At 36.9% G+C, this 13,947-nt stretch overlaps 1 protein-coding gene across 5 annotated transcripts in view; it reads left to right on the forward strand.

Annotated features, from left to right (window-relative positions):
- The window catches only part of FRYL (FRY like transcription coactivator), a 265,419-nt gene that overhangs the window by 64,424 nt on the left and 187,048 nt on the right, over positions 1–13,947 (forward strand). For 4 of the 5 annotated variants that reach the window (XM_042984561.1, XM_042984562.1, XM_042984563.1 and 1 more), the window contains exon 3: positions 2,696–2,827. The exons of the other annotated variant lie outside the window; for it this stretch is intronic. The gene's annotated coding sequence lies outside the window, so the exon portion shown is untranslated. The remainder of the gene's footprint in view (positions 1–2,695; positions 2,828–13,947) is intronic. 5 annotated transcript variants of the gene reach the window in all.

Raw genomic sequence — 13,947 nt, forward strand, 5'->3', positions numbered from 1 at the left:
CCAAGTGTCTTCCGTAATGCCCTTTGCCGATTTGGCCCATCCCCTCACCCATAACCCCTCCAGCAACCCTCAGTTCTGTATATTTAAGAGTCACTTATGTTTTGTTCCCCATCTCTGTTTTTATATTATTTTTGCTTCCCTTCCCTTCTGTTCATTTATTTTGTATCTTAGATTCTACATATGAGTGAAATCCTATGATACCTGCCTTTCTCTGACTAATTTTGCTTAGCATAATACACTCTGGCTTCATCCATGTGGTTGCAAATGGCAAGATTTCATTCTTTTTGATTGCCAAGTAATACTCCATTGTATATATATATGCCACATCTTCTTTATCCATCCATCCATCCATGGACATTTGGGCTCTTTCCTTCCTTTGGCTATTGTCGATAGTGCTGCTATAAATATTTGGGTGCATGTGCCCCTTCGAAACAGCACACCTGTATCCTTGGGTAAATACCTAATAGTGCAATTGCTGGATCGTAGGGTAGTTCTATTTTTAATTTTGTGAGGAAACTCCATACTGGTTTGCAGAGTGGCTGTACCAGTTTGCACTTTTATCAACAGTGCAAAAAGGGTCCTCTCTCTCTCTGCATCCTCACCAGCATCTGTTGTTGCCTGAGTTGTTAATGTTAGCCATACTGACAGGTGTCAGGTGGTATCTCATTGTGGTTTTGATTTGCATTTCCCTGGTGATGAGTGGTGTTGAGCATTTTTTCATGTGTCTGTTAGCCATCTGGATGTCTTCTTTGGAGAAGTGTCTATTCATGTCTTTTGCCCATTTCTTCACGGGATTATTTGTTTTTTGGGTGTTGAGTTTGATAAGTTGTTTATAGATTTTGGATACTAGCCCTTTATCTGGTATGTCATTTGTAAATATCTTCTCCCATTCCATTGGTTGCCTTTAGTTTTGCTGATTGTTTCCTTCGCCGTGCAGAAGCTTTTTATCTTAAAACAATTTTTTTTTAATGTTTATTTATTTTTGAGAGAGAGGGAGAGACAGCAGCAGAGTGTGAGCAAGGTTGGAGTAGAGAGGGAGACATAGAATCTGAAGCAGGCTTCAGGCTCTGAGCTGTCAGCACAGAGCCCGATGCAGGGCTTGAGCTCAAGAACCTCGAGATCATGACCTGAGCTGAAGTCGAACACTTAACTGACTGAGCCATCCGGGTGCCCCCAGAAGCTTTTTATCTTGATGAGGTCCCAATAGTTCATTTTTACTTTTGTTTCCCTTGCCTCTGGAGACATGTTGAGTAAGAAGTTGCTGCAGGTAAGGTCAAAGAGGTGTTTGCCTGCTTTCTCCTCTAGGATTTTGATAGCTTCCTGTCTTATGTTTAGGTCTTTCATCCATCTTGAGTTCATTTTTGTGTGTGGTGTAAGATAGTGGTCCAGGTTCATTTTTCTGCATGTCGATGTCCAGTTTTACCAGAACCATTTGCTGAAGACACTGTCTTTATTCCATTGGATATTCTTTCCTGCTTTGTCAAAGATTAGTTGGCCATACATTTGTGGGTCCATTTCTGGGTTTTCTATTATGTTCCATTGATCTGAGTGCCTGTTTTTGTGCCAGTACCATACTGTCTTGATGATTACAGCTTTTTTTAAAAAAATGTTTTTTAATGTTTATTTATTTTTGAGACAGAGAGAGACAGAGCATGAACGGGGGAGGGGCAGAGAGAGAGGGAGACACCGAATCTGAAGCAGGCTCCAGGCTCTGAGCTGTCAGCACAGAGCCCGACGTGGGGCTCGAACTCTTGAACTGTGAGATCATGACCTGAGCTGAAGTTGGACGCTCAACCTACTGAGCCACCCAGGCACCCCAATTACAGCTTTGGTAGTACATCTTGAAGTCTGGAATTGTGATGCCTTCAGCTTTGGTTTTCTTTTTCAGGATTGCTTTGGATATTTGGGGTCTTTTGGGGTTCCATGCAAATTTTAGGATTGTTTGTTCTAGCTCTGTGAAGAATGCTGGTGTTATTTTGATAGGGATTGCATTGAATATGTAGATTGCTTTGGGTAGTATCAACATTTTAACAATATTTGTTCTTCCAATCCATGAACATGGAATAGTTTTCCATTTTTTTGTGTCTTCAATTTTTTTCATAAGCTTTCTGTAGTTTCCAGTGTATAGGTTTTTCACCTTTTTGGTTAGTTTTATTGCTAGGTATTTTATGATTTTTGGTGCAATTGTAAGTGGAATTAATTCTTTGATTTCCCTTTCTGCTGCTTCGTTATTGGTGTATAGAGATGCAACCAATTTCTGTGCATTGATTTTATATCCTGTGACTTTGCTGAAATCATGAATCAGTTCTAGCAGTTTTTTGGAAAAAGCAAATCTTTACCTAGAGATACATACAGAATATCTACAGATGAAGTGGTATAATGTCAGGAATTTGTTTGAGGATAATCCAGAGTGGTGGTAGAGGGGTTGAGGGGTGGGTGGGAGATATCAATGAAACATGATTTGCTGGGAGTTTATAATGGCGGAGTCATTATACTATTCTGAATAATTTTGCATTAGTTTGAATTTTTTTGTAATAAAGATTTAGAAAAAATCTAATGCGACATTGTTGAAAGGATACTGGGAGCTCTAGGTGACACTGCTATATAATGTATTCAGAAATAAAGATGGATATGAGCAACAAATGTACTTATAAACATGTCTTATGTATAAATCTTGTATTTTGTTTTTCTTTAGAGCTGAAGCCATTTATTTGAATCTTGGATGATTAGCACCTAAATGCTTAACTCTCAAAACTACTCAAGAGTCCCACAGTCAGGATTAGATGATTCAAGTTACCACCAAGAAATTACTGTCTTAAGTTCTCCGGTAAGATTATACCAATATTCTAAAGGCTAAATAGTGACTATGAAGGCTAAAAAGATTTTTAAATGCTATATTTGAGCCACTAGCTTCTATTATAATTCTTTTAATGTTTGTTTACTTTTGAGAGAGAGAGCGTGTGTGTGAGCCGGGGAGGGACAGAGGGAGAGGGAGACAGAGGATCCCAAGTGGGCTCTGCGCTGACAGTATAGAGCCCGATGCAAGGCTCGAACTCACCACCATGAGATCATGATCTGAGCCAAAGTCAGACACTTAACTGACTGAGCTACCCAGGAGCTTCTATAATTTTTTAATCCCGACTACTGTGGCAGGAGTTGGAAGTTGTGATAACCAACCAAAGATCTTAGAAATATCAACATGCAACAAGGCTTTATGGCATTTCCTGCTCACAGATTCAGCTAGTAATGGGTACAGTCTTGCCTCTGGAATGCCTTGTTTTCCCCTTGCTATATGTCTCAGGATGGATCTTCCCGAAGCTGATGCTGAAAAGGAGTTTGGCTTCCAGGATATTCATTGGGGATCAACACCTGTAAAGAGAGGAGGTTAGGAAGCAGATTAGGCAGAGGAAATTGAATTGCAGTTCAGACTTAACAAAGCTTTGGCCACCCTACAGGAAGTTCTGCAGTTGTGAGGGTTTCTTTCCCTCCATAAGTAAATAGTAAGCTCTTTGGGGACAGAGACCTATTTTCAATGCCCTTGCACAGGCCATTGTAAAGCTGCTCAGCAAATATTTGTGGAATGAAAGAAATCTGAGTAATATCTTGTGGGTTTTTTTAGGTTTTTTTTTTTTTTTTTTCTGTAACACCCAAGCCTTGCCTGTCCTTTCCCCAGATGAAAGTACAGCTTAGAGCAATGGGGTTAATGGAGACACAGGTGGTTGTCCTCTATATCATGAGCAAACATGGAGGTAACTTGCCCTCTATAATCAGCCTGCTATAAACCACTGTTTCTGGGCTCCATAAGATAAGGAGGACCTGCATCGGGGCCCAAGGAGAACCACTAACAGGAGTTGTAAAGAATATGAAATCCTATGGGGGAGGCGGGGAGAAGATCCTGGAAGACACAGTGACAGCTTCTCGGTACTGAGGCATATGGATTATGGTTCTAACCTGTTGTGTTTTTTTCTGTGTGTGGGGAATAGGCTGTTCGGATATGAATTTTTATCCTTTTATGCTCAAGGGTTAAGAGAGCATCTTAGAAGTCTTTTTTTTAAAAGTCAGCTTGTTTTCTAGTAAGTATGGTCCTGCTTTAGTCTTTCATTTGATTTCCTTGTTTTTCCCTCATTTTTACTGTAGGATTCCCTGAGACAGGATATGTGTTAATAAATCCTCTAAAATTTCCCTGAACTTTACTAATGTATTATTTACTGCCTTGCATGTAGAGACCTTCAATTATTACCTTTTAAATGGATGAAATAAAAAATAATTGATTCTACACCATAATTAGTGTGTTGTAGAATAAGTGTTTAATAAGGATTACACTCAGCAATTCAGGACCAGAAATTTGCTTGTTTTTACATTACAGTTTTTTTTATAAGACTTTTTTAATTTTTAAGTAATCTCTACACCCAACATGGGTCTCGAACATAACAACCCCAAGATCGAGAGTCACATGCTCTTCTGACTGAGCAAGATGGGTGTTCCTATACATTTCAATTTTTTCTGAGGCCTATTTAGACTCTTTTATGCTTCATCTTTTAAAATATGTAAATTGTTTTCTTCATGTTGACTATTAGAAGAAGGAGATTGTACTTGTGTTTCACTGAGTGAATTACATTTATTTATTTTTCATGATTAACATGTATATCCTTCAAAGTTTTAAATTTGATTATTTAGGGAGTTTACGCCTTATCTGATCCTTCTGTATTTTTATGTCCTTCTTGCTTACTTAGTACCCCACCAGAGGGCAGGCAAAGGAAAGGAGAAAAGAAGATACTGATTTCAGTTCCCAAATTCTTACATAGGCACCTTTCACTTGCATATTTTGTTGTGCTTCTGGATGATGTGAAGACAATAGGATCATCTGCCTTTTGCTATTTTAAAATATTTAGTAGAATGCTCAGTTATTTGGAATTAAATTATGTAAGGTTGATTTCCGGAATTATAGAACTAAATAAGTATACTTTAAATTCTTCAACTTTATATTCTTAGATCCATGTATTTTTAAGTTATCCATCTTTTCTTGGTAATTCATGCCACCGTTTTCATTGCTACTATTGATCATTACGATTGACTGTAAGGAGAAGATTTTGTGTTTAAAAGTACACTAGAATGTTCACAATACAGTGTAAAGTTTTAAAATACTCCTTTCAATGTCCCGTAACACTTGACGTTTCTGAGGTGATCAGGGAATTTTCAGAATGATAAGAATTATCTTTTGAAATTCAAGTTACTGTTTTGCTCTTTTGTTGGAAGTTTCTTTAAAAGAAAGACACGCCTCAAACGAAAGTAAATTTGCCTGAACATTATCACAGCATAGGTTTTAAAGTCTAGATGAGGACGCTAAATATTTTATGGTCTCAGTATGGCCGTTAACACCCATTGTACACGGACATAGATGTGTATATGAAGTGCAGTTTCATGGTCTCTTGCTGTTTGGCCTGTTATCAGTACGAACAGCAAATGGTATCCAAATCAGCTTCAAAACAGCTGGCAGTTGACTTGCTGGCATTTAGCACCACCTAAGTACACATGACAGTTTTTTGCTCTTTGACACAAAGAATGTACCTTCCCTTCTCACCGGGAAGCTGGTGCAACCATCTTTCTGTGTGCTTTTGGATCTAGTAATGCAGAAGAACCTTAAAATGGATTTTTTAAAGAGAGTTGTTCCTCCCATTCTTTCGGGAGATGTGGTTTTGGACACTAGAGATAGTTTTCGGGAAAGCTCCCCAAGATTACTTAAGATGAAACGTCTTAGTTTACTTTCATCAGAGAAGATTGTAGATGAGAAAGATGGACTCCATTTCTGTCACACTAATTATGACAAACACCAACATCACCAACTAGGTAAAGTAAAAATGTACTATTTTCAATTCTTTAAAATACCTTAGGAAAGGAAAATTATTTTTGTAAGTACAGTTCTAACGAGCATACGTTTTTGTTTTGAAGATCAAGTATATTAAAAATGTTTAATATAGTAAATGTCTATTTGATCTAATTTTTTTTATAGTATCCAAGTTTTTGTTTTGAGTTTAGATGGAGAAATATTGATGGTATGGATCAAGATAAAGCCATTAATACAGTAAAAAGTTTGGTGATCTTTGGAAAATATTTTGATGAACAAAGTATTATATTTATTGAAACAATGTTACTGGTACAACCTATGGGATATGTAAATGAAAATTAAGATACAGATTTTATCTATCACTATAGAAGCCACTTATTTTGTTTAAAAAATATATCCCATTCTTACTATATATATATATATATATATATATATATATATATATATATCCCACTCTTTGTTCTAAAGATAGTGACTATTTGGAGTAAAATATCAAAAAAGTCACATCTTTGAATATAATGATTATTTTGTGTCATAGTATCTTTGTTTTTTTTAATCCAGCAATATTGAATTTGGTGTGTTTTAAAGTCTGAGAGAATAGTATTTCTTATAAATTAAGAGAAAAATTAGCTGTGTGTATAGCAGCTGGCAAATATCAAGACAGGAAAATCCTTTAGGAAGAAGATGGAAAAATGCTCTAAGTTTTTACATTTTTGATTAAAACACTTTAAAATGTTAAAATGTTTTGTATGATTATGACCTTTTTTAAATTTTATTTTAAATTTTTTAAAATTTACATCCCAATTAGTTAGCATATAGTGAAACAATGACTTGAGGAGTAGATTCCTTAGTGCCCCTTACCCATTTAGCCCATCTGCCCTCCCACACCCCCTCCAGTAACCCTCAGTTTGTTCTTCATATTTATGAGTCTCTTCTGTTTTGTCCCCCTCCCTGTTTTTATATGATTTTTGTTTCCCTTCCCTTATGTTCATCTGTTTTGTCTCTTTAAGTCCTCATATGAGTGAAGTCATATGATATTTGTCTTTCTCTGACTGACTAATTTCACTTAGCATAATACCCTCCAGTTCCATTCACGTAGTTGCAAATGGCAAGATTTCATTCTTTTTGATTGCTGAGTAATACTCCATTGTGTATATATATATATGTATGTATATATATATATATATATGTATGTATATATATATATATATATGTATGTATATATATATATATATACCACATCTTCTTTATCCATTCATCCATCAATGGGCATTTGGGCTCTTTCCATACTTTAGCTATTGTTGGCTATTGTTGATAGTGCTGCTATAAACATGGGGGTGCATGTGTCCCTTTGAAACAGCACACCTGTATCCCGTGGATAAATGCCTAGTAGTGCAATTGCTGGGTCATAGGGTAGTTCTAGTTTTAGTTTTAGGAACCTCCATATTGTTTTCCAGAGTGGCTGCACCAGCTTGCATTCCCATGATTATGAACTTTTTAATCTTAGGGAATAAATAACTGCTCATATAAATTAATGTAATATTTAGTAGAAAGAAGAGTTTCTGTAAGATCTCTTAAGTTTTTTATAGCTGTTTTCTATGCATATTTTCATATGCACATGCACATTTTTATTTCTAGAATTTAAAAATGAGATTTACTATCCAAACTCCTCTTGCCTTTTCTTTTAATACATCATAAACATCTCTCTGTCTCACTTAAAGTGCTCTCCGTTGTTGTATATAATAGTTTATTCAATCAGTGTCTTAAACTGATGAACATTTAGAATGATTTTAATTTTTAGTTATTAAAAATAATTATGTAACAAATATTCATTTATATCACTTTTTACCTCTGTATGATTACTTCTCAGTATAAATTTCTTTGTACATTTTAAATTTGAATACACAATGCCAAGTTACCATTCACAAATTTCTCAATTTAAGCTCCCCAGGGCAGGGCTTGTCCCTGTTTTTTTGTATTCTCCCTATTTCTTGTCAGTTTAAAAAATAGGGTCATATTTATGAGAAACCGTATATTTTGTTTTAAAAATATCAATTGTGTAAAAGAAAGGAGAAGGAAATTTAAGTTTTCAGAAGAAATTTATGTTGGCATTTACAATGTAATGGTCAGAAGTCATTTTTATGCTCTTCACATATTTGGGTGGATGAAGTAGAGGTGAGGCCACTGATGGATTAGTGTGTCTTAATTTAAATTAAAATCTGTAGGGGAACCTGTGTGGCTCAGTTGGTTCAGCATTCAACTCTTGATTTTGGCTTAGGTCAGGATCTCCTGGTTCGTGAGACCAAGCCCCGGGACGGGCTCTACGTTGACAGTGTGGAGCCTACTTGGGATTCTCTTCCTCTCTCTCTCTCTCTCTCATTCTCTCTCTCTCTGTACCCCCAACTCCACTGGTGCACACTCTTTCTCTCACTCTCTTTCTCTCTCTCAATAAATAAATAAACATTTAAATTAAAATCTGTAAGTCATTCAGCCCTTAGTTTTGTGTTCAACAGTGCATGCATATGTGAAACCTATGAATATATGTATATGTGCAGTGATTTAAGCTATTAAAAATTTACTTTAGCGTTCAGTCTTGAATCATCTTAGTTTCCTTACCGTACCAAGGACTGCATGGTTGGACTTGGTGCTTAAATGTTCTCTGCTATGTCCATTTGTTTAATATGGTTCCTTTTTTTTTTAAGACTATTTTACACATTTTTGAATACAGCACACACGTTACAAAGTGTAATAATAGGATTTGTAATTTATATTAATTTGCAAATAAGCACTCAATGGTTAAGAATTTTCCCTAGTATTTATCCTTATACCAATCGCGGTCAAAAGCAAAGCAGAATCATGGAGTGCTGAAGAATCTGTTTGAAATTTCAGAGGCTACAGGTTCTTTGTGGAATAACTATTGCCCAGTTTTTCTCTTCAAGAACAGAATTCAGTTTGGGGCGCCTGGGTGGCTCAGTCGTTTAAGCGTCCGACTTCAGCTCAGGTCATGATCTTGCAATTTGTGAGTTCAAGCCCCGCATCAGGCTCTGTGCTGAAAGCTCAGAGCCTGGAGCCTGCTTTGGATCCTGTGTCTCCCTTTCTCTGCCCCTCCCCTGCTTGTACTCTGTCCCTCTGTGTCTCTTAAATAAACAAACAAACAAACAAATAAGTTTTAAAAAATTAGAAAAAAATTCAGCTTTATAGAGTGATTTAAAATTAACTTACAGGACTTCTTTGGCAATTTCTGTAGAGAGATTTGGTTTTAAAATGTCTGGTTCTTCAATTTCAAGTTACTGATCAAATTCCTTTTCTTGAATCTCAAGATGTGATACTAAATTTATATTGTAGATAAGAATAAGACACACATGATTCCCAGCCGTCTGCAAATAGGTTGCTTGCAACTCAGCTTGAGTGAATTTTACTTCCTGTTTTCTGGTGGTTCTGGGATAGAGATAATGCAGTAATTTAGCCAGAAGTCACGCAGATATGACTGGGTGCAGTTCTAAGGGGTGTTACAGTTTTGTTCATGTAATAAAAGGAGAATATCAAGGCTATCGAGAGATTTCATATCACTAATACAGAGAAGGAACTATTCTTTGGAGAGAAACTGGTGTGGAATCTCTCTTTATACTTGTATCAGGTGCCGAGTTATTTACTTGTTAACTCAAAATGGAAAATGTCATTTTAAGGAATGTTAGACAAGATTGTAATATGGACTGATAACTGTACTTTTGTGAGAGAATCAATTGAGAATAAGCCCGTCTGCAATATACAGAAAATTTCCTGGTACTTTTTGACCCTAGAAGCGTTCATAGATGCTTGGGGTTTCCTTCACAAAAATATGCATAGAATTTAAAGGTGTTTTCAGGGTTGATATTTTGAACATTTCTCTTTGCTTTTGGTAATTTTTTTCACTTTTTAACTGTCTCTGGATATTAAGTCAACATGACATTTTAAGAATTTTGTAGACATTCTCAAACAGCTGACTGGATTTGCCAGAAATCCTCTGTTTCTCTGTAAAACCTATTTACAGATGCCTGTGGCTGACACTGCACACTGTCCAAAGCCTTTCCCACCATTTTTGCACCCAACAGGTTGGGTTGTGTGGGCTTACCAAGAGTTGGCTGTGTTTTAAGCCAAACCTGTTTATGCCAATTACGCTTGTAATGGTGATCGTGCAATTTAGTTAGGTATTACCTAATTCAGTGAAGTATGAGACTGAAAAGAAGGGGTTGTTTTTGTGTAACCAAGTTTGACTGCTGTGGTCAGACTCCATAAAATGAATTCCTAAATAACTAAAAAATTAAAAGTGTTCTTGAGCTACATGGAAGTCAGAGAAGGGTATAAGACTGGAAGGATCTTTCCATCAGATACCTTCAACTTCCCTCTCCACTTTGAGGAAATTGAAATTGGAAATCATAGACGATGTACATGGGTTGGATTTTGGGCAAGGCAAACAGTGCTGTGATCAGCAAATTCACCTTAAGGACTTGGCACTATATCAAAATGCCAGGAATAAACCATGGACTTTATATTTTAAGTTAAAATAAAACCTTCAGTGAACCTATTGATCTTTGTTTCCCCTGATTCCAACTTTAATGGCGATTTTTGATTATATGATTAGTTAATAGTTACAATTTATAGTAGAGGAACTCTACTGTATATAGTTGTGTAATATTGCAATTTTGTTAAAGAAGTAAATTGCTTATTTTCTGCCCCAAATTCTTTATTACAAAAAAAAAAAAAAAGGACCCAAGGTGTTCATGGGATGTAATCTTATTCATAACTGTGCTTAAATATCCATATATTTTTGGTGTAGAGTTCTAATGTGATCAAAGACTGATTTCACTGATGAGATATTAGTAGAATTGCGTACATAATATCTGTCTTCAGGCATAAAAGTTGGTGGGGAGAAAATGCCCTTCACTGATCGAGAATATACTACAATGTTGTCTGACCACTAAAGAACAATGACTGTTAGGCTTGGTCATGAGTCAGATCCTAAGAATCAGGCAGTGTGTTTTCACAGGCTTCTGTTGTGACAGCTGCAAAGTCCTTGCATCTCCAAGATTGGGTTATTTTTATTCTGATGGAATCAACTTTAATTTTGTTGTTGTTCATTCTGTTTTGAGTCAAGAATAAGTGAGTGTAAATATAGTATAAGATTGATTTTTATAATTCACCAAGAACAGAGGTAATGACACGTTGAACAGGACTGAGTATATATCAACATTACGGATGGAAGAAGCTTTTGAGCACCTTCTGTATTCTGGGCATTGTTTCCTTGTTTCGTTTCACCCATAACTTAAGTGGTCTGTTTTGTCTACCTGTTTAGTGCATACCTGTTCTCTTTCTCCCTCGAGTAGAATGTAAGTTGAGCATAGAGTTTCCCCTGCCTACTGATGTGTTCCAGGGCTTGGAACGTAATAGTTTCTCAATAAATACTGGTTGAATGAGCAAGTATTCTCCAAGTCTTTCTGAAAACCTTGTGAGAAAGGTTGTTTCTAAAAAAAATTTTTTTTAACGTTTACTTATTTTTTGAGACAGAGAGAGACAGAACATGAGCGGGGGAGGGTCAGAGAGAGGGAGACACAGAATCTGACACAGGCTCCAGGCTCTGAGCTGTCAGCACAGAGCCCGATGTGGGGCTCGAACTCATGGACCGCGAAATCATGACCTGAGCCGAAGTCGGCCGCTTAACCGACTGAACCACCCAGGTGCCCCAAGAAAGGTTGTTTTTTAAATTTTTTTAAAATGCTTATTTATTTATTTATTTATTTATTTATTTATTTATTTATTTTTGAGAGAGAGAGAGAGAGAGAGCACGAGAGAGAGCAGGGGAGGGGCAGAGAGAGAGAGAGAGAGAGAGAGAGACATAATCTGAAGCAGGCTCCAGGCTCCGAGCTGTCAGCACAGAGCCCAATGCGGTGCTCAAACTCACAAGTTGTGAGATCATGACTTGAGCTGCAGTCAGATGCTTAACTGACTGAGCCACCCAGGCGCCCCGAGAAAGGTTGTCATACAGAGTTTTAAAACTTCAGAGTGGCTTAAGCAAATAATTTTAGGTTTTCTAGCTACTAAATGGTGGTCGTTGGTGTAGAGTCAGGCATTTGTTCCCTGCCCTCCATCTCATTGCAGTGATTGATGTGGAATTGTTATGTATGAAATCTATTTTTTAAAAGAGTGGTGCATCTATCAAATTTAATTGTGCTATTAAGGAACATATCCTTTTGGTGGTTTCATTTTAATTAAGAGCTGTATTTCAATAGGAAAAAAACTTTAATTCCAATAGAAAGCCTTACTCTTTGAGACCCTGTGTTTCACTTTAATGACTAGTTGATAATTATTTTTATACCACTCTGGTTACATAAGCTGATTAAGTGAATAGCCGTTTCACGTGACTTTTACAAAAACAATTAAGAGACACACATTGGGATACCATTCCATTTCATTACAAAGTGTTAATGACTCCATGGGATAATAAACATTTAAATAGTATACTAGTATGCCTCTCTTGAGGTATTCGGCATAGTTCCCTAGCAGGGACAAAGTAGAATGTAGCACTTGCTGTAAAATTCCAAATGCCTCGTGGTTGAGTTTTAAAGGCTGCCCTCTATATTTGACTAGTAAAGAAAAGGGGATACTGTTACTAACTAGATTTCCTATTTAATAAGTGATCCGTTTTCAGTTTTGTTTTTGCAGATCCATAGCTCTCAGTCATTAGATTTTGTATCTCCAGAATAGCTCATTTTTGTTTGATATGCCCTGTATTGGGCAGAGGAATACCATGGCAGGCCAGTTTCTTTTTAGAAGGGAACGGGATGGGTAAAGAGTGATTTATAGCTTCATGTGAGACTGGACTATTAATAGGGAGTTTAGAGAAAGTCCTGGGAGAAAATTGAGGTGAAGTTTTCTTCTGGTACTTCTCATGCTTGTAGTGAGAACAGACCTAAGGAGATTGGAGAAACGTATGGAATTCAAATGTGATAAAAAGGATGTTGGGCAAGGCAATGTCCTCAAAGAACCTGAGCTTGAAATAATAATCAGTCTGCTCTGGAATTTCTGGTCTGACCCAAATGATAATTTGTGGAAATGTGTGAAGGAGTTCAGGAATTTTTCTTGCTTATACAAGTGGGATTTGGAAGCACTGGGCTAGCATAGTGTCATGAAATCAAGCAGGGTCCCTTATTTATGAAAGCCTTTGGAGTACTTTTCAAGCCGTAATCATTGAAGGATGTAGAAGCCTTACCGGGTGTTACATTTACACCTTGTCTGGATCTGTGAGCATTCTCATAATAGAGGAGAGCTATTGGGAAGACCTACTACAGGCATGATAGGAGAGGGGCAGTGAAGTACTCTGGAAGGAGTTGGAGTGGGGCTTTGACCCAGACTGAGCTGAGCTCCCGTGGTCGCTGGCTGCGTGTCCTTGACTGGTCTGCTTTCTCTCTCTAGGCCAGTTAACCTCACTTATCCATTTGAGTGATGGCTTCTTTTGTAGCATTGCTTTCAAGATTGTAAAAGATGACAGCAGAATTGACACATAGCTTAATAATGCACGGTGGCTTTTATTATTTATAAAAACGTTTGGATTTTTGACTTGGAGGTAGATGAATCACATTTAACTGGAACTTGTCCTTGGATCATTGCATCATAGAAAATACTCTAGGAATTTGGATCTAGGTCTTTTATTGTGCATAATTCCAGAAACTTGAGCTTGTGATTTATAGCTAGCTACGTGACAGTTCACAGGAGCTTGTGCTGCAACACTTTTTCCTGTGCTTCCTTCTTTGTCCACAGCGTGTGCTCGTCCAGATAACCATGGCCAAGTGAGTGTGTGATTCACATACAAAGGTTTTTAGAAGTTAGTACGGCAACATGACCTTGTAATTTCTCTTGGTCGTTTTTAAAGTTAGTTTAACACTTCATAAGAAGGGTCACTTTAGACTGTCTCCTTGTTACATGGGTGTGTGTGTATATATACACATATATTTTTTCTTTAAGTTCTAGTTAGTTAACATACAGTGTAATATTGGTTTCAGGAGTAGAATTTAGTGATTCATCACTTACAGACAACACCCAGTGCTTATCACAAGTGCACTCCTTAA

This window comes from Panthera tigris, chromosome B1 (genome assembly GCF_018350195.1).
Source record: "Panthera tigris isolate Pti1 chromosome B1, P.tigris_Pti1_mat1.1, whole genome shotgun sequence".
NCBI classification, from domain to species: domain Eukaryota; kingdom Metazoa; phylum Chordata; class Mammalia; order Carnivora; family Felidae; genus Panthera; species Panthera tigris.